At 40.6% G+C, this 23,667-nt stretch overlaps 1 protein-coding gene across 4 annotated transcripts in view; it reads right to left on the bottom strand.

The window, feature by feature from the left end:
• The window catches only part of ctnnd2b (catenin (cadherin-associated protein), delta 2b), a 180,830-nt gene extending 159,494 nt beyond the window's left edge, over positions 1-21,336 (bottom strand). For all 4 annotated transcript variants that reach the window (XM_069709815.1, XM_069709816.1, XM_069709817.1 and 1 more), the window contains exon 1: positions 21,033-21,336. The gene's annotated coding sequence lies outside the window, so the exon portion shown is untranslated. The remainder of the gene's footprint in view (positions 1-21,032) is intronic.
• Positions 21,337-23,667: the final 2,331 nt, after the last annotated feature.

Raw genomic sequence — 23,667 nt, 5'->3', positions numbered from 1 at the left:
CATCACTATTCACGGTTTCCAAGTTAGCGTTGTGCACATTGTGAATATTTAGCAGAGTAAATGTGGAAAGAGTTATTTAGAGTTGAACTGAGTGTTTTTTTTTGTTCCAAGAAGCTGCTCAACTATTTAATGTAAGACCAAAGCTTTGTTTGGAGTGCAGGTGAATAGGATTTGTTTCTCAAATCAGTTCTTCAGTACAGACTGTCCACACTGTTATTTGCAAGTGAGCGGCTCCTCTCTGCATGGCGTTGCGGCCCCGGGGGCCTCTGCTAGGTCTTGTGTGCTGTCTTTGCTTTGTTTCTGTCTTCCAGCACCACTGGTTCCTGGATTGGCTGTGAAGTCATCAGAGCAACTGGAGGCATCTGGCCACAGTCTCCAGGTTGCTTCAAGGCCGCCACCTCCAACAGTTTGTGGACTTCTGCTGCCCTGGCACTATATCAGGCTGTGCCAAACCTTTTGATTTGGACTTTGCTGTAGTTCTTTGGACAGCGTGCTTTTTTTGTTAAGGACTTTGATTGGAACCATTCTGTGGACACTTTTGTTCATTTTTGATTAAATAAACAGGTTATTGTAATCCTCCGTGTGCCTCGTCATTTGTTATAGTCACCGAGCTGGGCCATAACAATGGGCTGCTGTGGTAACACCGTTTGTGTAGCTAGCTTTCCAATACGGAAGCAAAGTGCCAGCAGACAGTTTATTTATCAAGATTGACACTCTCTGATAACACTCTGCTAACGGTAGCAGAAATGTTGCTCAATTTGTTTTTCTGAAAATGACATTATAATTGTGTCATGTTGCGAGTAACCATAGAAATCTAGTCTGAGGCACCAGAGGGTCCAGACTGAGACGCGTCTGTAAAGATCTGATTGGAATCGCACCTCCAAATGTGGTTTGGGTCAGATTTCATGTGGCTTTTCGCTGTCCAGACTTTTAAACATCAATCTGAATATGACATAAAACGTATTCAGGCTGGCAGCAAGTGAAAACCAACAGTGACGTCACCCATTGGTTTGTGAACAGCCGTTATGAAGCCTCGAATTCGGATATTGGCCGGCGCCATCTTGCTCGTCCCGAGCGGTTTGGAGTTGGCAGTGACCACATTTGGACTTAATGACAGGTTATTTTCAGATGAACCGCCAGAAAATGAATAAGAAAGAGGGACTTCAGCGAGCAACACCGAAATATCTTGGAAAACATTTACTGACTTCGTATTTCATGAGACTAGTTGAATGGGAGTCTGTGGAGTCGGAGGCTTTTTGGAGCCAAACTCTCGTGGCACTCGATGGTATTGCAGCTTAAGGCGCTTCCACATCAGCCTCTTTTTCAGACCCAGAACCAAGTGCACTTTTATGTACAGTTTATGGCCTGAAAGTCTAGCCACGCTGGCAGCTGTGAAATGTATGCCCACTGGTGCTTTAAGCTAAATGCTAAAGTTGATAAGATAAAGATTAAAAGAGCACAAGTGGCTAAATTCTGTTTCAGATTTTTGACAGCTGTTTGGAAAGTTTTTCGTTTCCCTGAATTTTTACATCTGAGATGAGGGTGAAAAGTTAGGATGACCCTCAGAGCCCCGATGGCCACATAAATGGGAAATAGGCCAAGTTGAAGTAAAGCGGAACTATCCTTTAGGGGATCATCAGAGTCATTTATAATTCATCCTCAGGGCAACATGGACAACTGCCAAATGTCATGTTAATCCATCCATTCACTGGAGCTTGAAGTGCCAGTAGTTGGACTCATATCACAGAAAATAAAAAATATCAACCTCAAAGTTGCACTAGAAGAAAAGTAGAAGCATCAGTGAAGTCGGTAGGGAATAATCCTCTGGGGAACATGAATGTCTATAAAAAATAGTTAAGATATTTCAGTCTGCACCAGAGTGGTGGAGCAACTGACCAATTGACTGCTGCCATTAGCATAGCTACAGGCTAACAGGTGTTACTTCTGTGGTTGGATGTATGGGCCCCGTCAGAGGCCAGTGAGAACACAGAATTTTAAAGGTCACAACAGGAATTATAATTTGAAAAAAGGCCAATGAGTGTGAATGATGCTTTCTGTGTGGAAAGGACTTCAGTTGCCACAAAGATGAGCTGTCTTCTCTGTACGTACTGAAGGTACAGTGTGTTAATCAGTTTACGCCCCAAAGATTCAGTAAACTCATGCGCTTGTAGACACTATTTTACTGTTTCATGTTTCACTTCCATTAACTTTCAGAAGACTGAACATCTTCCTATTAGCATTCAAAGTGTAAGAAGATGGAGCCAAAATATAATTTCTGTAACAACACTGAGGAAAAACAATGCCAAAGAAGAAAGTAAACTGTAATATGTCCACATTTCTAAAAGGCAAGAGAAAACAAGCATAGAAATCATTCACAGTTTGTTTTTCTAATGAGCTAATTAATTCTTTGCAGATCTGAAATTTGCTACTTTGGCATCATGTTGGAACAGCACATTATTTTGTGTGTTGGCACAATCTGTCAAAATAATGTGTTTCTGAAAAACAGGGCTCATTTAGGTGAGTTTAATCTCATCTCAATAACAGCAGATTATTTTGTGTATAAGAACAGAAATCACAATTTAAAATTTAAAATTAAAAAAAAAAATAACTGGACCCTGCAACCTTTAATTAAATCTTAAAATGTATAGAAAAAGTTGAATCTGTACCCCTCTTTATGTTCAACTGTAACAAACAGTAATAATGTTACTGGGTCAAATTGCCAGAGCATGTTTAACAATACAAATCTACACAGTATTTCAATTATCTATTTTCCAATATAGATTGAATCCATATTTAGAGTAATCAAGTTTTTCACCCCTAACGATCATGATTTGCATGTAAAAAATGCAGTCCTTTCTTCATTAGAAAAAAAATTCTAAATGTTTTGTCTTGACATTGGCAAAAACGGGATTTATTTCAAACAAATTTATACTTAATTTATTTATACATTGGTTAACTATGCATTTTTGCATAATTTTATACTACTATCATAACAATATTTATATAAAAATGTACTGTGTCCCAATAGAAAAAGTTGTATCCCCAAAATGCATTAAAAATAGTTTTCCTGTAATTTTAAACTTTGGGACAGACCACTCAGTATACCTCTCAAATATAGTGCACTCATATCTCTGTGTTGTGTTTTCACTATGACAGTATTGCACCACACATAACGTAACTAGTACATACAGGGAAGGAAAAGGTTGATTGTAGAGGAATTCAGCTTCAGTATTAAGGGTTCCCGTTGCTATTCTCAGCACTGCGAGCATCACCATTACTACCCCAGAACACTACTAGCACACTGGCTAGCTACTGTAGTGACATACATAATGCATAAGCCTGACTTTGAAGGGCTTTTCTCTAAAGAAATGACATCACTGGAGAAATCGCTTATGGAAAATAGCGTCAAAGAGACACAGCCTTTCTGCTCGAATCCAAGCGTGAGCGCTACCATTGAACAGCAGAGATGACAGCAAGTAAGAACCCGTTTGAAACACTGAAATGTCAAGAAGTAAAGACCTGTGCGCATGGAAATACAGCGTCTAATTTTCAACAGGACTGGACGATTTATGAGATAAGACGACTTACTGCTTTCTTAATGGACCTCGTAGCTGCTGTGCATCACAAATCAAAGTCCTCCTCCAATTGTGCTTCCTCTTATCTGATGCTCGGCTGCCCCTTCGGCCTGACAGGACTGGCATGTTATGCAATCCAGGGTCACAGCTATCTCCATCATCTCACATCAGAAACAACACAGCAGATGATGTCAAATGATGAGTGTTCCCCCAACATTCATCCATCCATTCAAATCCACTGCTACCCTTATGACCCCCATTAATTTAGCATTAGCGACGGTTAGCTGGGGTTATTTTCTGTGCTTGTCAGGCCACTAAAAGATCTAAATGAATTCCGGTCTCTTTGGATTCTTACTCACGAGTCATAACAACATAAATGGAATGATTCTCAAAGCCGCGTGCCTTCTCTCACTTGGTTTCTTTTCATCATTATCTCCAGCAGAACAGGACGGGCTGCTGCATTCCCAGCAGCACTGATACATTTATAGCAGTTTGTACAAAACAGCGCCGGGCTACAGATGGGTTTGAATCGCCACAAAGCGACAACACAAAGCTGCAACCAGCACTTCCCCCGAGCATCTGTTTAGTTCTGTGAGGTTGTTGTTGTTGTTTTTTTTATAAAGGATGTAGAGGCTTATTTAACAACCTCTAACCATATACATGTTCACTCCGGACCGGCCTGTCCGAAGCACTTGCAGTGACATATGTGCAGGAAAACTGGGCGCAATTCCTCTTCTTTCCTTTTTAGCGAATGAAAAAATGATGCCAGCTCTGCCCTGGAGTGTGTGTGGTGTGGCCGCTTTCTCTTGCTTTCTCTTACTTTCTCTTGCTTTCTCTTGCTTTCTCTTGTTTTCTCTCCCTTTCTCTTTCTCTTGCTCTGCTATAAATAGTGGAGAGTGCTGCTGTCTCTCATATTTCATGTGTCACTGGCTCCCACAGTCACGAGTGAAGAATGTTCACCGGGTACATAAAGCCTCTTCTTGCCTCCTTCTGCACTTGTTTCCACTTCGTCTTCGCTCTCCTTGCCTGTCTAACATTCTCCTCTTTCCTCTCTGTGCTTCCTCCTGAGAGACCAGGCCTGAGTCACATGCTTTGAGTAGCAAGGGAGTAGATGCGTGTATGTAGGGCAATTAAAAGTAATGCATGTTCAGTCCCATCAAGGATTGTCATGATTTCACAGGATAACAACAGTAACAGTTACTTTGTATTGTCCTCTTTTTTGTAATTTGAATATTAAAAACTATCAAATTCAATGCAATTCAGTAAGTGGCATGATACCCAAAGCTCAGTGCAGCCAGGGCTGCATTAGAGGACACGCATTTAACAACGTGTCCAATTATCTTATAGTTATCGCATCACTTTTTATACTCTGCTGAAACACAGGACTTTTGGAATAATGAGCAACAATCAACACTTGAACTAAAACAAATGCATCGTCCAGGCTGAAACTCTCCTGGATGATCATCAAATACTGGGCTACTTTTTTTTTTAAATATGATTGGGTGTTGGGGGTTCTTGTTTCTGATTGGTCTACTTTTTCAAAATATAGCAACTGATTTGACACAGTTAACAGAGAACATATGACATGTAGATTATGTAAAATCTGCCACATCAAATAATAATATGTCGACAAAAAACCCCATAAGTTCTAAAGTGAAGGTAAAGTTTTTGTTTTTACGTACATTAGTATTAACCATTTATTGGGTCTATCAAGCTGCTCTGATGTGTCTTGTCAATCATAATTAAATCATCTAAACTATCATGATAGTTTCAGGAAGCAAGAAACTCTGTAGGTTATGCATTTCTACAAGAAACACCATGACATTGTCAATCAACAATTGCTATAAAACAAACCCTCTAACTCAAATGACCACATACAGTAGGTCATTATACCCTAACCCTGAATATGATTGTACTGGCAGCAGGAGAAAAAAAGCACTGGTATTTGTCCACCTGTGTTTGCTTAGGTTTAGGCAGATAAAATAGTTAGGTTATGTTGGCTAAAATCATAGACCGTAAATAAAAATGGAAAAGTCATTCTGGTGTCATTAGTTAAATTCGCTCCTTCTGATCAGTGTTCTGTTGGTCCTTCTGGAAATAATTCCATGATTAATTCCATATTTGGCCTAAAAATCTGATTTGTTTGGGGGCATGACTGGTTTGATTGACATGCATGGGATGCAGTCAAGTTTCCGGTAAAGCTGGGCGGGCGTAGTGTCATGGGGTTATTTTTCCGGCCCAGCCCTCGCTCCTCCCCATGTTGTCAAAATGCAACACTCAAGGCTATAAAACAAACCAATGGATGATGTCACAGTGGGTTGCAAATTGGTTTAAATACAGGACTTTTGTTGTCAAGGTTGCAATAATAAACATGCGATTAAGATTATGGGATGACTATGGTTAAAAGAAACAATGACAATGAAGCCAACAGCAGTGTCCCGTGTTAAAGTCCTATTGTTGTCAACCCATCCATCCACCCTTAACTATTTTCTAAGTGGACTTTGTGAAACTATAACTAGATCCCTTTATATTTCCCTCCTTGCTTCTGTCATGATTACAGCCCACTAGAGAGAGCCATCACAATGAAACTAGCTACTATAAGTCATAATAAACTGCTCACACAAATAACCTATGGGATCATTTATTATAGGAGGACAGTTTCTTGCTGTAACATCACTTTAACTGTGTGCAGTGCCAGATTTTTTAAATGGAGTCTTTTTGAAGGAAGGGATGATGGGAAGCCGAGAAACATGGGGGAAATAAAAAAAAAAGTGCAACTGATTTAAAATCTAAAGAAAGAAATGTCAGTAAAGAAATATAAACCGAATCAGAAGCAGACTTAGAGAAACAACAGAGACACAAACTATAAGGAGCCACAAAAGCTATTACGCTCTAAATTATTGCTGCTAGATGAATTCCTTCTCTGGTAAATGTCTTTAAAGGCAATATATTTTAAATAAATTCACTATTGTAAATGCAACGGATGGCTTCACTCACGGTGAAAGCCGTGGTTACAACCAGAGTCATTCATATTCTGCCACGCTGTGTTTACAGTACAGTAAATGGTTGCGAGTGCAGCATAACTCCTGGAAATAATGAGATGTCTGACAATCAAATGTAATTAGTGTTTTTTATAAGAGGCAAGAAAAGGAAAGTAGGAGTGATACATATGCAGGTCTATAACATAAAGGTCCACTGCAGAAACACATACATCTATCTTATCATTGTCGGATCAATGTCTGCCATTAATTAAGCGAGTTAACTGGGGGCACATTGTTATTTCACTGCAACAAATCAATGGGATTCATTAATTTAGCCTGAAGGCAAAGATAAGTAAGGACACACTGTTATTTTCCTACAGCAGCTGAGAGGAGTACAAACAAGGAATTCCCAGCTTTAACTGCCATACTGGAGCACATGGAGTGCAGTATGTTAGCCAGCTGAGCGAAAATCTCTGAAGGATTTGACCCTTAGCCAATAAACTGCAAAATCTCCTCGTCTCTCAGTCAGACACAATGCTTAGTCATCAGCGAGTCTCGCTCAGCTCAACCTGACAAATCCTCATTAGTCAAACTTAAAAGGTCTGGGAGAAAATATTTCCCCTGTGTTGGGTTCAGGAGCTCACTCTGTCTTCCAAGCCTGTTTTTAAAGGAGGCAGCGTGTGACATTTTCAATCTGCAACAGCCAAACGCTGCAACCATTTTTGCCTGAATGGGTCTGGTGATGAAACACCCCCCAAAAACAGTCCCACACATCTCACAGGGAGTGTCCGATAGCTGAGCCGCACTGGTTATATAATACATATCTGATTTCATTTCATTTCCATCTATTTCCCAAGTATACTTGGGAATACTTCAATCACACACTACATTACGTACTTCAAACTTTTTTAAGTCCCAGATGAGCTGATTAAAAAAAACTTCAACAAGTTTAATATGTATTCTAATGAGTTTCCAAATGCACAAGGACTCCAGGTCAAATACATTAATTTCATGTACCAGTAAATGAGATTATAACAAAAAAACACAGGTATTAAAAGATACATTTGGATTTTAGCATTTATATGTGAAGCAGGGTTTTCTCTTGTGGTTGTAGTTGAGAAAAAAAATACTAATTATGCCTTCTCACATAAGTTTGAACTATTAACATGAAAAATATATATTTACAAAATGGACTGTTTGCAATAATAATCACAAAAGATTGGTAAATCAAGGCTTAGAGTGTGTGAATGGATTAAAATGTGATTTTCTGATCCTCCCATAGTCAGTCTTTATCCAGCAGCAAGCTGGAAGGATGGGTATGGGTAAAAAACTTTTCTTTTTTTTGTTTTAATCGTATTAATACTGTTATCGGTTCTTGTGCATTACAAAAAAAACTAGGATTTAAAATTATCATTAAAAAATAAATTTATAACAAGGCTATTATAAATATGATAAACTATTCTTTTTGTACAGTAACAACAGTTACAACAGTGAAATCACTATGAACTCAATAACATCTCACTTGTATTCCTGACATCAAAATGCCGAGTGAAGTTTCGACAGAATGAAGAACACAGAACAACTTCTTCCTGTCGTCTATCTCGTTGGACTGCTTTAAGGCGGCTGTTGTCTCAGCCAGCAGCTAACTCTACAAGAGTTTAACTACTTCTAATAAAGGTTACAAACTAAGCTGAACTCAGCAGCCAGACATTTCTCTGTTCTGTTTCAGAGCAGCTGAGATTATCGCCACAATGAGAATAGCTGGTCCACTTTAACAGTCAGTCCACCTCAAGCGAGCCTGCTCAGGTTGAGCTAATGCTTTGCTGCTCATGTCGGTGGTGACCTTCTTCACTTTAATCAGCAAAACTTCAGTTTTAAAGAGTTGTAATATTTATTACACAAGACAAACAGTTTAAACTGTAGACACACTGCACTGCTAACTTCATATTCTGCTCTGGTGTCGGGTCATCAGCCTTACCGAGAGGGAAAAGCCTGTTAAGGTGGGTTTCTGTAGACTTAATTTGTGTGACTATGTCCAGCCAGGCTGATCAATGACACTCCTTTCAGCTAATCCCAAATCCAGAGCAGTGCTCTTGCGAGCCGGCGATAGTTTCACAAGACTGGAAACAACATCCTCGTTATTTGCGTGCCTTATTTTGTGTCTAGACATCTCATAACAAGACCTTTCCAGTTAATTAACTCTGTTAATGTTTTCCAGAAATGATTTCCAAAAATAAAAACATCATCCATTATTGCTTTTTTTATTCATCCTGGATAAAAAAAAAAAAAAAAAGTTTTTTCAGTGTGTGCACAGAAAGCCAATCTTTAAGAACAGCTCCTGATGGACCAACAAATCTGATGACTCATATTAACTTCAAGCACAAAGGATCCTAATGTTTGCAAACTCATGAGTTCATCTTGACTATTGTGGTGAGAGAATGAGATAAAAAGGATGACTGTGCTGTTAATGTTTATGGGCAAAGATGCCCAACCAAACAGTGACCCCCTCACTGGCAAAAAAACAACAACCTTATGTCTGGGAAAAAAAAGGTGTAGAGCCATTGTAGTGGGTCTACAGTCCATAGCTATCATTGACATGCTTATAATAGCAGCCTCGCTCAAATGGAACCCGTGATCTCGTGGTTACAACATGGGAAGTCATGCGCACCGTATGCTTGGCGTTCAAGTGTGGTTAAGTTGTGAGAACATCGTTGCTAGGCAACGTGGACGGTGTCTAGAAGCCATAGAAGCTAATAATTTAGTATGCTAACAGGGTAATGGATGCAGGAAATGCAAAGTCACAGAAAAGATGAGGCTGTTGGAAACATCAACTTTTTTCTCAGACGTAGTTATGAAGAAAAACTCTACTTGACTAAAACTATAACCTATTAGCTCAACATCCAACGAAAAATGAACTTCCATGTCCATGCCATTTCCGTAAACTTCAGCAAACACATCACAACTCATGAAGGCTTTTAGAGAATTTTGAGCTCCGAAGTCGTGAATAACAAATGAGGGCGCCTTAGCAGTTATGACATCCACAAACAGAATTACGTTTTATTGGTCCAGACATCTTCCTTGTTAAAACCTGGTGCTTACATTACCCACAATGCAACTTTACTGCCAACATTCGAGTACGAGATCGCAGTGTTTTAGACTGGTAGCAGCGTCCAGCCGATTGTTTCCAGCAGAGATGAGGAGGGGCTACAGTGGTCTGCTAAACTCACTCTTTTCTACCCCACAACCACAGATTTTTTTTTAATTTTCACACTCATGGTCTTCAACCCCAACTGATGCTGACCCTACTGACATCCATTTAGGCAATTCATCAGAGTTTGTGAAGCTTCCTCTGGAGCCACAAAGAACTTTTGTGCAACCTGTTTACTCTTTTGCAGTAGGAAGCTATTCCCCAACATCTTCAATTAAACTTGTATGTGTGAAATCAGAGTTCCTCTTAAAGTGAAAATCAACATCATTAGTAGCACATAATTCTCTGTGGATTAAGAATATCTATAGCAAATCTAATGGCAATATGTGTAGTTAAGGCAAATGATTTCATGAGAAGCTAGAATGTCAACTTGGTACTAGTACTGGACTGCAGAAAAAGTCAAGAGTCATCTGTATTATGGGGTACAGATCGCATAATAATCCATCAAATGGCTGTTGAGATATTTCAGTGTGGACCAAAGTTGTGGACCGACTGACTGGCCATTTTAGCATGGCTGAAAATGTTGACAGATGGAAAAAACGGAAGATTGTCTGCAGTTTTGCATATTCGTTAATAGATCTTCTTGTGTGGCGATAGCATGGCTTGTACCCATATGCACACCTAGACACACAATGCAGCACAACCCCCTCCACAAGCAAAAAAATTATCTTCAGTCTAGATATGTCTACAAATTGTGCTACAGCTACATTGGCGTGGAACCAACCTTACTACTCCAAAGTACCAATCACAACTGATGAACACAATGCAACAGTCCACCAGGAGCACCAGGTTGCTGCCTAAAATCTATGGTTTACTTCTGTCTGAATGGGACACCAAAGTGCTGAGCAAACCTTTACGATAAAGAGGAGATTAGTGGCTGTCAGGGTGCTGGCTCGATGTGAGTACAGTGAATGAAGAGGCATTAAAGCCAGACAAAGCTGGTCCACACTGGCCAGACGCCACTTCCTCTACTGCACGCGTACAAACACAAACCCACTCATTGGAAACCTGCAAGCAAGCAAAGACTCGCAAAGGGTTCAAAATTAATGAGCGCTCGGGGCACCAAACTGCCCTTTAAGTAAAAAAAATTGCTTCGAACATAAAAACTGTCAGTGAAAAAGAATAGATAGCACTGCCTCCCATTTCTGAAACACTTTTTTTTGCTTTTCACCTGCAAGTTTAATTGGGTGAGTGGTCATTTTTTTTTCACATTTAATGGCTTCTTACAGCGACTTTTTTGCAGCACATTCACAATGTTATTGGTCAGAAAATAATCAAGGACATAGCCTGAAGCAACAGAATACAATGACACCATGCAGTCTGCAACAGACCCCACACATACCGCGCTGTCAGCAAAAACATGAAACAACCACGACGCTAAGCAGTGGAGGTGGTGAAGGTGGAGTGGTTAGAGACAAAGAAAAGAAAGCACCATTTGAAAAAAAATTTAAGAAATTTTAGCAGTATAATTTCAGTGTTTAGTCACAAATAAAACTTGCAAATGTGTTGTTTTTATGCCAATAAAAAAGCTTAAATCACATTAAGGGGGCAAAAGATGACTTCTGTAAACCCACTGATTGCAGACCCAGATGAAAGTTCTCTTTCTACTAGTAAAATGTCTGCATGACTGTATCCTCCACCAGTTCCACTGAATGCAGGCGGTAAAATAAAGCAGAGTGAGAATTGTTCTCATCAAGGTGATAAGTGATAAATAGGTGTTTGACCACAATGTGTCTTTACAGCTCCAAAATTTCTGCAGGACATAATGGCTTTCTCTCAGCAGCGTTACAGGAAAGAAGCTCATTTGTAATTACGTAAGGCCCACTTACACATAGGAGTGAGAACAAAGAGCCGCCGCTGTCGGGCTGCAGCCGGCAGCCCTCCAACGCCCACCAAGCCAAAACCACACACATACAAAGAAACAAGGGCGAAGCTAAATGACATGTGAGCGTACACAATGTAAGAACCATTTCTTTTGTCAGGACAACAGAGTGAGCAGGTAAATATGTTGAAAAATGCTCTTACATCGTCTGCGTTCGACGAAGGTTAAATAAAGGGCAGAAAATTTGCCTGCAAAGATTTTAAAGCCCAGAACACCTGAGACATTGAAAGGAAAGGTACGTTTATTTCTCTTCATTTAGGAAGTTCAAAATCTTAATGCCTGATGCCCAAGCTTGATTTGGTTTAGATTCGGTCGAGTGTATTATAGGTACTCTTTTATTTAGCTTTACTGTTGTTTTTTTTTTACAGTAAATTACAGTTAATTAAAATGAGCACCAACTGTAATAATCTCTTTAAACATGTGGAATTGCAAATCTGGTGATAATATATTGACTAATGAGCTGTAAAGTTGGATGCACTCTGATTATAATAATGTACTGTCAACGTTATGTTTGTAAACTGTGTGAAATACATTATTTACTGTTCAATTAAATGGATGAATACCAAAAGACATGTAAGTGGGTCTACATATGTGCTGCAAACTTTTTTTAATTTACAAAAAGTTGCACCAAATAGCATGGTTACATTCATATTGTTTACTTCTTTAAATCTGCACTAATCAATGTGTTTATATTGAATACTGATCATAAGTTCTTGTTTTCAGTGAAAGCTTGGATAAATAAGCACCACAGTTGACACAAGAAGTTATCAAAAACGAGAGACAAAGTGGGCCACTCATGTTAGCCTTATCAACTTTATAAATATGATGGGGCTTGATATGGGACAGATATGGGACTGGATACATTTTGGACAACAGAAAGGAAACGTTTTGTTCGTGAATTTGACAGTGAACATAAAAACAATCAGCTTCAGTCTCTTTTCTTCTCTTAATAAACAACCTTTGAAACTGATATTTTATGTGCGTTGTCCTGTTGGAGTCTGTCACTGTTTATTATCTTTACTGCCGGTTCCTGCTGTTCTGCATCATGTGGTGGAACGCCGCATTGTCATTTTTTACGGGAGAAAGTACAGGCTCTTGTTTGGATGCAATTTGGTCTGTTACAATTAGGTCCTTTAAGGTTAGTCAAAACATTCCTCTTTTGCAGATGTCCCGCCGTGGAGCTGCATGTCTCTGCTCTGTGATTGTCGGCCTCACCAACAGTTCATGTTTTGTATCTCTATGCTGTCCTTTTCTCTCTCTGCTCTCCCCTCACCCTAACCGGTAGAGGCAGATGGCCGCCCACCTCTGAGCCTCCTAGCTTATGTGGGAATTGTTGAGTTTCTCTGTTCAATGATGTAAAGTTCTGACGGCAGATGGTGTTAAGTGCCATGAAATAATCTGTGTTGTGATTTAGCGCAATATAAATAAAACTGAATTGAATTTAATTTAATTCATGTTTTGAATGAAAATGTATCAGAATCATGGACATTTAAAATGAGATCGTATAGAGGTATAAATCAAGAATGAATGCGTGTGCTGTGTGTAGCCTATGCAGTATAACACATCTTGTTTTACTGAAACTCAGGTATTATATTGGTGCTCGTGAAGGGAAATTTCAAACAGCCTTTTCTAGTTGTCTCATAAATATTAATTTCCAATTACCATCCAATTGTTTTATGATAGGCAACATATGTCACACACAAACATACAGCATCTATCCTAAAGGGGAAAGCTCCCCCTTCCCACTCCCACCCACCCACTCACTGTCTCCCTCACACACTCCAAGCTAATTGGAAGTCACCCCTCGCTGACCTCCCCTCATACACAAAAAGAGTCATCGCCATGACAGCAGAGTCTTGCTCATTATCCACAACAAGGGTCGGCCTTGTTAGAGCCCAAACTGCCAGACCGCACCTGGCTGACATCACAGTAAACCGAAGTCTGCGTTGCCACGGCAACCACAATTTGGCAAACCGCAACTTGGCAACATTCGACTCCACAGGGGATTGATTGGGTGAGCAATGCAGTGAGAGGTGGATTAGGAGGAGTATTATTGTCTCCCTTGGTGCAGAGGGACACGCTGGACCTGAGCTTTGCCAGACAATGAGAGGATGGTGGACTCACTGAAACAACGATGACAGCCCTGGCCTGAACTTGGCTTAACACAGAGATGAAAGATGCCTCTCATTTATCCATTACTCATTAATTTGCTAATGTGCTGCGGTGATTAAAAAATAGTGTAGTGGCCTTCTGGCTGAGCAGGCTGCGGCTCGTTCCATGTGGTTGCTAAGTTGAACTAAATGTCATTATTTAACTGAGCACAATGGAACAGATACGGTCGTATTTCCACTCAGATTAATTCACAACCAGATGGGAGCCATAGTAAATATAGGTGCAAAGCAATTTCCCATGGAGAGTTTTCCGTCTGGAAAGTGCACACTCAACCATCGAGTGAAATGAACAAAACTCAAGTGACAAAATGATGTGTCCGACAAACAGCCATTACCCTCTCCATACAGATGCCGATCTGCTCCTCTCTCCTCTTAAGGCCGAGGAGAAGAGGGAAAACCACTCAGTGCCTGAGACAGGGAGGCAAAGTGCAGCTCTTATTTGCCATCATCCATTAGTGAACCAGCCAGATCCACGAGTGAGAGCTGCAGGGAGAGGATGTGGCTGTTGGTCGTTCAGTCACCTGAGTTAGGTCATGGCTGCAGGTGTTCATATAGTGTGCAAACAGAGAAGGTTAATAGCAGCATTGTGAGATTTCCACGAGCGGCTCCATTTACATGCACTCAGGATTTAGTTCTTCACCTGGTTACCCAAGTAAGCTGATTTCTCCTCACTGTCAGTACAGGAATTAATGTACCCTAAGGGCCTGATTTACTAAACGTTTGCGTGTGTAAAATCACGTGCAAACTCCACACCACTCACAAAAAAATGCCCAAGCAGAGACGTACTAAAGACGTGCAGTGAGGGTTGCATCTTTCAAATGTGCAATTTAACACACGTTGTCCATTTTGAGTGTTTTCCTGCATGCATGCAATATTGGGCATTTCTGCTTGAAGGTGCAAAATACTGGGAGGGGAAATGGAAATAGAATAAGTTAGCACCCGCAATGATATTTACTAAACCTGAAAGTAGAAATAAGAGAAGTGACTGCGTGTTTATTTAACCCTTCATTTAAATACAGTGATTTGCACCTGATTTCAATGACGCAAAATGGGTGCAAAAAATTTACAAACTTTTGGAAAAAACATGCAATTTAGTACCCTTTATTTGAGATCTCAATGAATCAGGCCCTAAGTGTATTGAGAAGAAAATAACCGACTCAGACGGTCAATCCTGGGCTCTTGTGTTAAGTGCGCCCACCATTAACCCCAACCTCCTCCCAGTAACCCTCGTGCAGTTCTTAAGTGTAGCACTTAAATCTTTTAAAAAATAATGTTGCCTCTGAAGACGATTCAGTCCCCACAAAAACAACTTAATAATATATAGATGTCATTTGCAGTCGACAGAGTTGTTTTCCTTGTTCTATTTAGCAATGGCAACAGTCACAACATGTCTGAGGATACCATTACATTTTCAGGAAAAGTTAGGCTGCTCAGAGATGCCATTAACTGACACGCCACTGGTACAACGCGTTCTGCTGTCATGTGCTCCATTCCCTCTAGTTCCTGTCGGTCTCAGTGTCCTTTTGTCCAGGCACTAATTTAAGCTTCATCTGTACGTATGCACACGCTTCCGTCATCCTTGAAACATATTTAGCTTCAGACAGATTTAAAAGAAGTGTGACCAAGCTGGAGATGACTAAATGTAAGCTGAAGACTAAAAGTTAAGCAAGAGAACCGGTGAAACAGTAGAGTGTCATCTGCATATTATGTTGATTTCCTATAGAGACTACACTGTAAAGAGGCATTCATATAGAAAAATCAATAGCAGACAAATACAATAGTTACAGAGTCAAATCCAACTGTGGAGAGTTCATGTAGCCTACACGAGGATGTTGAGACAACATATACATTATCTAAGGCAAAAGAGAATTGCACAAAGTTACATAATTGATTATCATTATGGTGAAGCAATAAATGTGCACTGACGTAGCTCTATGGCTGGAATGATTAGAGAGGAAAGCCTTATGTTAACAAGTGTATGGGAATTTAAGACAGGGTGGATAACGACTGTCCAGTTTTTGTTTATTGCATTTATGTTCAATCTATTCTACTTAATCTTCAAGTATTGCTAAATTATTCTTCTATACTTCTGTACTGTTTCATCTCAATATTTAGTTTACAAATTATTTCAATTTTCTTTTAATGAGCTGTACTGTTTGAAAAAAAAAAAAAAAAAAAAAGGTGGCCCATGATGTCAGCGTCCTGTGCTGCTTTTTACATATCCTACTATGTTTCTGCTCTGAATGGTTCAGGGAATAAAGAGGTTGTTGACCAGGCAACCTATCTTCCCATCTCCTCGCTGATGGAGGGAGGGGGTGCCTGCTGTGATATGAATCAGATGCTGCCATGATTGAAATACAATGACCTGACAACACAGAGTCTCTCTCTCCTTCAAGGTTATCAGCAGGGATTATCAGGTTGGTACAATGGACGGCTGCTTCACAAAGGTAGGAAATGGTTGCGCTCCAAATGTATCCTTTAATTGTAATTTTATATCACATTAGACTGCAGTTGTTTTAAAAAATGAATAAAATAAGAGCATGAGTGGGAATTATGTACACTGATACTGGTATATCCCTCCTATTGTTGCTTGTAATTGCAATACTAGGAGAGAAACAATACCAGCATGGAAATAATAATGTACCAATTATATATCATTACATTGCACAAATAATTATAATTATTAGACAATATCCTAAATCATCAAGTTACATACAGCTAATTTATATACAAGCTAACATAACCACTCAAAAAAAAAAACACTAACTTTGAAGTTACCAAAGCATGCTAATGCTGCTACTAAAGTGGGTCATATGATGTTTCATGCTAATTAATTATTTGACAACCCCTTATATGCTGCAGTATATGTAATCTCTGATGGTTTTGTTTCAACTTGTGGAGGCTGCTCTTTTCTCAGTACTTTACTTTTGATTTGTTTAGTCCTCTACTCACTGAGATATGGATTGATTTAGCACTTTTTCTGACTAACGCCTACAATTTAGACATCTGACTGCTTCAACTTTTGTGGTAGTTGTTACAGAACACTTTGAATACTCCCATATTAAGATGGTGATTGCCACCCAGCAACACAACACCTCTTAGGTTCGGTTACTTTCAAGTTGGATCTGGACTTTGAGTTTCCACCATTATTTCTAGGGGTGGTATTAACAATGTATTTAGCAGGTTCGCTTGCTGGGAATGTTGTGACGTCGCTAAAACAAATTCAGGGTTGAGAAACACCAGCAGTCAGACTCTGATGCAGCAGTGATCTACAATAGTTGCTGTAGTTGTACATGCACACTTTTCCAGTGCAACAAACAGGTTAATACCAACATTTTAACTGCACTCTCCTTCAGTCTCACCTTCAAATAAATTTGTACAGGTTGTTTTATCGCTTCTGTACCAGTATGTTGCACCATCACACCAAATCTCAGAAAATGCCTTCCCCCTTAACATTACAGCCCTCGAAACTGCATATGTCCAAATTAGATTCATTAATCTAGATTTAGATTTTAGTGAGGGAAACATTATATATTGATAGTCGATGTTGTGCAGGAAGCAGTAATTCATGTCTTGGAGTCAGTGAGAGGTTATTAAAAGTTTGTGCATGTATCATCGTCTGAATATAAAAACTTAATGAGGCCTGTTGAGGCGGCAGCAGCTGAGGAAAGTCTTTGAAAAAGGGATGATAACACGCTCTTAACACTTCTGTGAACCGTGGCGGAGTGCATCACTTTTCAGACATTTCACAAGGGATGTAGCTATGGGGGTCACTCCACCATCCACAATGAATCTTTGGCAATTCGACAGAGAAATGGAGAGAGGGTGGGCGGGGTGGGGAAGTGGTGGGGTTCTCCATTATATGCCAGAGTAGAAGGTGAATGTTCTCCGAGGACTTCTGGCTTCCTGTAATGCTGCTCAGCGTGTTACAGGAACGCGGCATTTGGGGAGAAGGAGCTCTTTGATCAGTTAAATGTTGTGTGACGAGAACACTGGCTGGCAGTTTCACCTGTGTGTGTTAAGTGTTTAGAGCGCTGCTCTGAGATGTTGTGAATCTAGGCTTGTAGCAGTCAGTAAACACAAGCTGCTTGTGTGTGCGCTCTGGCGGACCAAGTTAATACTAGAGACAAGGAGTTGAAACTGTGATGATGTTCATGCCAGAGTAGCAACATGAGGAACGTGCTTACGTTCAAATGCTGTTTGCTATTATGCAATATGAGGTCAATCACTAGTAAGTCAGGGGTTCCAAACCTGGGGGTTGAGACCCCCTATGGGGTCACAAGATCAGTATCAGGGGTCGCTGGGGCTTTATTTTTGAGCTTTTTTGTCACTTTAGCTTATTATGAAACATAACATCTTCAGTATGTCTGAGAAGATTGATAGTACTGTTATACAGTATCTGCCAGCTAAATATGAAGCTGTAATCAGATTTGAGTCACTAGCCACCCCCCCCCCACACACACACACACACACACACACACAAATGCACACACTTCCCTCCATAAAATGTGTTGTTAGGTTTTTTTTACATTGCAGAGCAGCAGCTTGAAAATGGCCTAGAAGTGACTGCTGCTAAACATGTAGTGGCTATTCTACACTAATTCTGCTGTCTGACAACAGAAATATAAAAATATGTGCAGCTTTATTGGTAATTCAGCTCTGTTAATGTACACAGAGAGAAGGAGAGAAGCAACCAAATATAACGGCCTGAAATGATCTGACACTAGGCAGAATAAAAAATATGCCGCATTTATTCACAAATATGCTAATTAGCAAATTACATCACCAAGCTACACGTCAAGCATTGAGAGTAGTTGGCCAACACTGGTTTTGTTACCTTTAGGCAAGTTCTCTCCCCCTGCTTTCAGTTTTTATGCTAAACTAAGCTAACAAGGACATGACTCCCTATAAAAACACAAACTTCAGTTTTTGTACACGGTGTATAGTTTGATAGCTCTAGAGGAGCATGAAGGCAGATTGTGTTTCCTTTGGACAATCCAGCTATCTGTTTCCCCCTGCTTTCAGTCTTTATGCTAAGCTAAGCTAACTGACTGTGAGACACGAGGGTGGTATCACTTTTCTCCCTGACATGTTTTTTCACACCGGTGTCGTGACGAATAAACGACACGAAAATGTGAAATACTCACCAGCGAATATTTCAATGTGAAATACTCACCAGCGAATATTTCAATGTGAAATACTCACCAGCGAATATTTCAATGTGAAAACTATTCATACGAGCAGCAATGCAAATTTGCCACAGTTGCAACACTAAAAACAAAAACAACAAATTATAGAGATTGACACCAGCTCATTCAGGACAGATTCAAAATGGCACAAATATCTTGTTAAAATAGGTGCAGATGGTATTAAGGTATTCCGCTAAAGGTGGAAATCGTCAGTACTGTTGTAAATATGTGATCTTTTTTATGCTTTATGGTGATGTATCGTCATATATCACTCAGTCATACAGGCAGCCGGGCAGACAACCAGGCAGCCGATCTGAGAGAGAAGGGCTTTTGTTTGGTAATATTTGGGGTTCAGACCTGATGATACGGACAAAGCTGTGTGCTGTGCCTCCTCTGTGAGAGTTGTGCGGGTGGCCAGCAAATCCCCCTACATGTGCGCTTCAGCATGTGAATGAAATTTCAACACAGCGGAAACGAGGGATGTCACGACACCAGAGAAGCACAAAGTGATTGGTTGATCCCTCTACTTGCGCCATGGAAGCTCAAAGCTGACGGAAAAAAGCTTTTCTGTTGCACAATATTTGCGTTCTGTGTCAAAGTTCTCAAGACAAAAACAACGGTTTGAATGACAGAAATTAATCACTTGAAAAAAAACCTCCTCCGATGTTTATAGACCTTAACACTCAGCAAGAAAACAAATTGTAACTGTCACTTCTAAACGAGTCCTTAAAAGTATCAGAAGCTAAGAAGACAGCAACCACTGGTGAAAAGTCAGTATAATTTTAATAACTAAAATAAGTTAGTAGGCTACCATTCGACAAGTGCCTTGCCATATTTTGATTGGTCGTGGTGTTAAATAGGACCTGTGAGACTCTCCATTGGCCATGTCACTATAGATAATCTGCTTTACTGATCTGTGTTGTGTTTTTAGTCTTAAACCAAACATACTGTAGTCTACATGCTCAAATACTATGACCACTATGAAATAAGCAGCATACTGATTACTTAATCGGACATTTCACTGTCTGACATAATCTCTGCTGAACGTTAAACCCCCCCAATCTCCATCACATTAAACTTCTTTTTCGGGCTGGGTAGCTCCTCCATTTTGGGAGTGATCTGTGATCTACAGCACTGTAGCTCCTAAAAAAGAAAACACAGGAAATAAGTTTAAATGAAGCATCATAAACTGCCATGCAGTCCACACTGGCTGGAGATGAACTGAGGGTATGAGAGGGCTAATTCAACGAGCAGGAGGAGGCCCCAATTTCTGCCAGGTCACAGAACAGAAATCCACAGCCAATTAACAAGAGCAAACATTACAATGCTCTCTGCTGAAACCCAGTCATCTTGGCAACGTGATGAACATTAATTACTCTACAGTGGAGAGGAGAAACAGCCTGGAGCTGATCAGAAACACGCTGTGGTGCTGGTTGGAGTGATCAACATGGAGCAGCCAGGCCGGAGCTGGAGCAACACAAGGCAGCAAGGTGCTCTTCATCCGTTCACATGCCTGCTGATGGCTGAGGGAAACTGAAATCCGGAGCTGTGCGTGCTTCGCCCCGCAAAGGCGGCACAAAGACGGTGCAGTCGGCGCACGACGAGTCGCTGTCACCCATCATAATATTACGAATATCGCTCATATTTAGGTCAATCTGAAAGTAAAATCGTTTTGGCATCAGCCGACCCCCCTCTTCCACTCCTCCCCTCCCTCCCCCGACCCCCACACACATCGGCCTCGGATGGACAGCGAGTTAAACTGAAATGGGGGGGTTTCCATTTGCAAGCGCACCACAGCCCTATTCAGCGCGTCACAAACAAAAAACACAGTCCACACCACGCCTCGGGATAAACGCACATAAAACAGCAAAAACATCTGGCACACACTTCGACCACAATACAACATCCAGCCATATTCCCTGCAGGCTGTCATATTCGAGCATTTTTCTTCTATCAAGCATTCGCACAGATGGGAGGTGTGAGACGAGCGGCATGAGGAAACTGGAATGACATTGCGCCTGCTTACTGTAAAATAAATTCCCTCGGGGGATGGAGAGCCTCCTTTTTTTCCCTCTTGACTCCCCTCCTTTCCGACGTGCGAATTTCCCGAAATTCAGACCATGCAAAACAGGTAGTCAGTCCTTCCACCCCTCCGAAGTATTTGGTCCAGCTCGGCTGTGTGAAAGGAGAAGGCAAGCCAGCATCCGACAGAGGAGAGAGCCAGCTGTGGGGAGGAAATGAGAAAGGAAGGAAGGAGCGGCCGGGCCGGAGCACTGCGCACAGGAGAGGAGAGGAGGCGAGGAGAGCGGCAGAGGTTCTCTCTCTCTCTCTCTCTCACTCTCTCTCCGTCTCTCTCCCTCTCTCTCAGTTCACAATACAACATCCCCCCATCCCTGCCAGACAGATTGACACACGGCTTGGGTACCAGTGTCAGCAGCGACACCCACCGGTGATGAGAGGGACTGCAGTATGGAGGGTGATTAATGCCAAAGAACGGCGGCAGCAGCTGGACGACTGAAGCATGTCTGCTATGTTACTGCAGGTACTTCAGGACAACATTTAGTTCATTAGTTAGACGTATGTACGACTTTAGACAAAAAAAATATGTCTTTCCCAAGAGTTACTCACCAAATGGCAAGCTCGGATACATTTTTGTATATTACAATGATTGTCATTGCAATTTTTGTTCAATTATTCTATTATTTCCCTTCTTAAGATAATATGTTTTTGTCATATACACAGTAAAAACACAGGCGGTTACATCATACAATGAGATTTTTACAACTTTGCTAGTCCTCCTTTCATCTTTAACAATAATTTAAAAAGAAAAAAATATATAAGATCTAAAAAAAAAAACTATTTGAAAAATCATCACAATGCCTTTTTCTTTGCATGCAGCAAGCAGTGTGCTTGTTTCACTGACAGCTGAGGTGGCTGTCATCCTAAGTGCTGTGTCCCACAAAGAAATTTCAATCATATTGCCACATAGCCTAAATATACAGTGTATATCATGTTTTTTGTTTTGATAGGTGTTTGTTTTGATGGGTGTTACCAAAAACACAGATCATGCATTTATTAAGGATACTGGGATACCTGATGCCAACGAAGACTACTGAATAAAAACGTTCTGCAAACTGAGGTGAACAGTTCTTGTTCCTGGTTTGCAAATCAAGGTGCAAGGACATCTTTATGTATCTTGGAAGGCATGTTTGAGTTGTTGTGGAAGCCCATGGCTCTTTTTGAATTGCGTGGCAGGCTGCTGTCTGGTTAGTTGTCGGCCTGTGACAGAGTACAGGTTTTATTGTCTGATACGCCTTCACAGCTTTTAATCAAATTATATAATTGGCAATCAATCAGAATCAACAGTGTTCTTCATTTTCACTAAATGGATGCAAAGTGGATGAAAAAGATCACAAAATCATTATTCCTGTTTTTTATGAGACCAGTGTAGGTTTTTTGAGAGCTTATCTAAACAACAGTATATCTGAGGTGTAGGTTAAGTTTAGGTGCGCTAACATGCGAGCTGTTCACATTCCAACTGATTTAAGATATAAGACATCTGCAAAAGGAAAGTGTTCGGAGAGCTTCCTTGTACCAGTAAGCTCACGGTTTGTCAATGAAATCGTTCTGCGTGGCCAGTATACACCAGCGTGAGCTGCAGAGTCAAAAGCACAAAGCTGTTGGAAGAAAAATCCAAAACGGCTTTTATTCAGTCAATGTAACGTCTGAGAGGGAGTTGTCAAACCAGGGTTCAAATCCTGTTTGTGGCAGAGATATTTTACCTTCAGCTCAGGATTCCTCTGAGACAAGTGATCTGTCAGTGAAAACATCCCTACCTGTCCAGGCGATGCAGCGAGTTCTGCTTAACATATCTCACTCTGAGACCATCCCCAGCTCCTTTGGTAAATTGGCTGGAAAGAATACAATACTTACACAGAAACATATGCCAAATCAGGACAAAGCTTTAGTAGAGAGAGTTGGAACATAAAAAGAGGCTGGAAAAAAGTTTGTAACCCAGTTGAACTGAGCGCTGTATATCCTCAGACTCTTTTCTATCTCTGGCTCTATCTTTATTCCTTTCCCTCTCATCCAGTCTCTTCTCTCTCTGCCCGTCTTTGTGTAACATTTCTTTGTTCAGTCAACTGTAAGCTATTTCCAAATGCCACAGTCAATGGCATCAGTGGCAAACTAAATCTTGCACACATTGTTCTCATATACAACATCTGCTTCACTGAACAAGAAATGACTTGGGATGTTCAGATTATCTCCACGTCACAGCCAAAATGTCACGCCATAACGCTTGAAAAAGCAACCATTTTAATTTATACCAAACTGTAAAATATCACTGAATATAAGCATATTCATTGTTGCTGCAGTGCTCGCTCCAGTGAAATGCCTTGTAAATCTGTTTATTCATTTATTTGCTGTATCACCCTCCGCATGCTCTCCTTGTGCTACATCTTTCAGTACTCCAGTCAAGCTATTCTTATCTGTAGCCTATTCGGTGCTGCTCTAATGACCTGACATCTCTACGGGGATCATTAAAGTTTCATCTGACCTAATCTAAAAATTGAAGTCCCCTTAAGCAAGGCACTTGTCTGCTCCAGTGGAGCTGCTCAGTGTCCATCAGCAGGAGGACTGCGTTTGTACTGAGAAGCAGC

Source organism: Brachyistius frenatus, unplaced genomic scaffold (genome assembly GCF_029030835.1).
Source record: "Brachyistius frenatus isolate BFR_SWC_R1_liver_20210118 unplaced genomic scaffold, ASM2903083v1 Contig_85, whole genome shotgun sequence".
NCBI classification, from domain to species: Eukaryota; Metazoa; Chordata; class Actinopteri; family Embiotocidae; genus Brachyistius; species Brachyistius frenatus.
The sequence above is the reverse complement of the archived record's forward strand: the minus strand, read 5'-3'. Positions and strand labels throughout refer to the sequence as shown.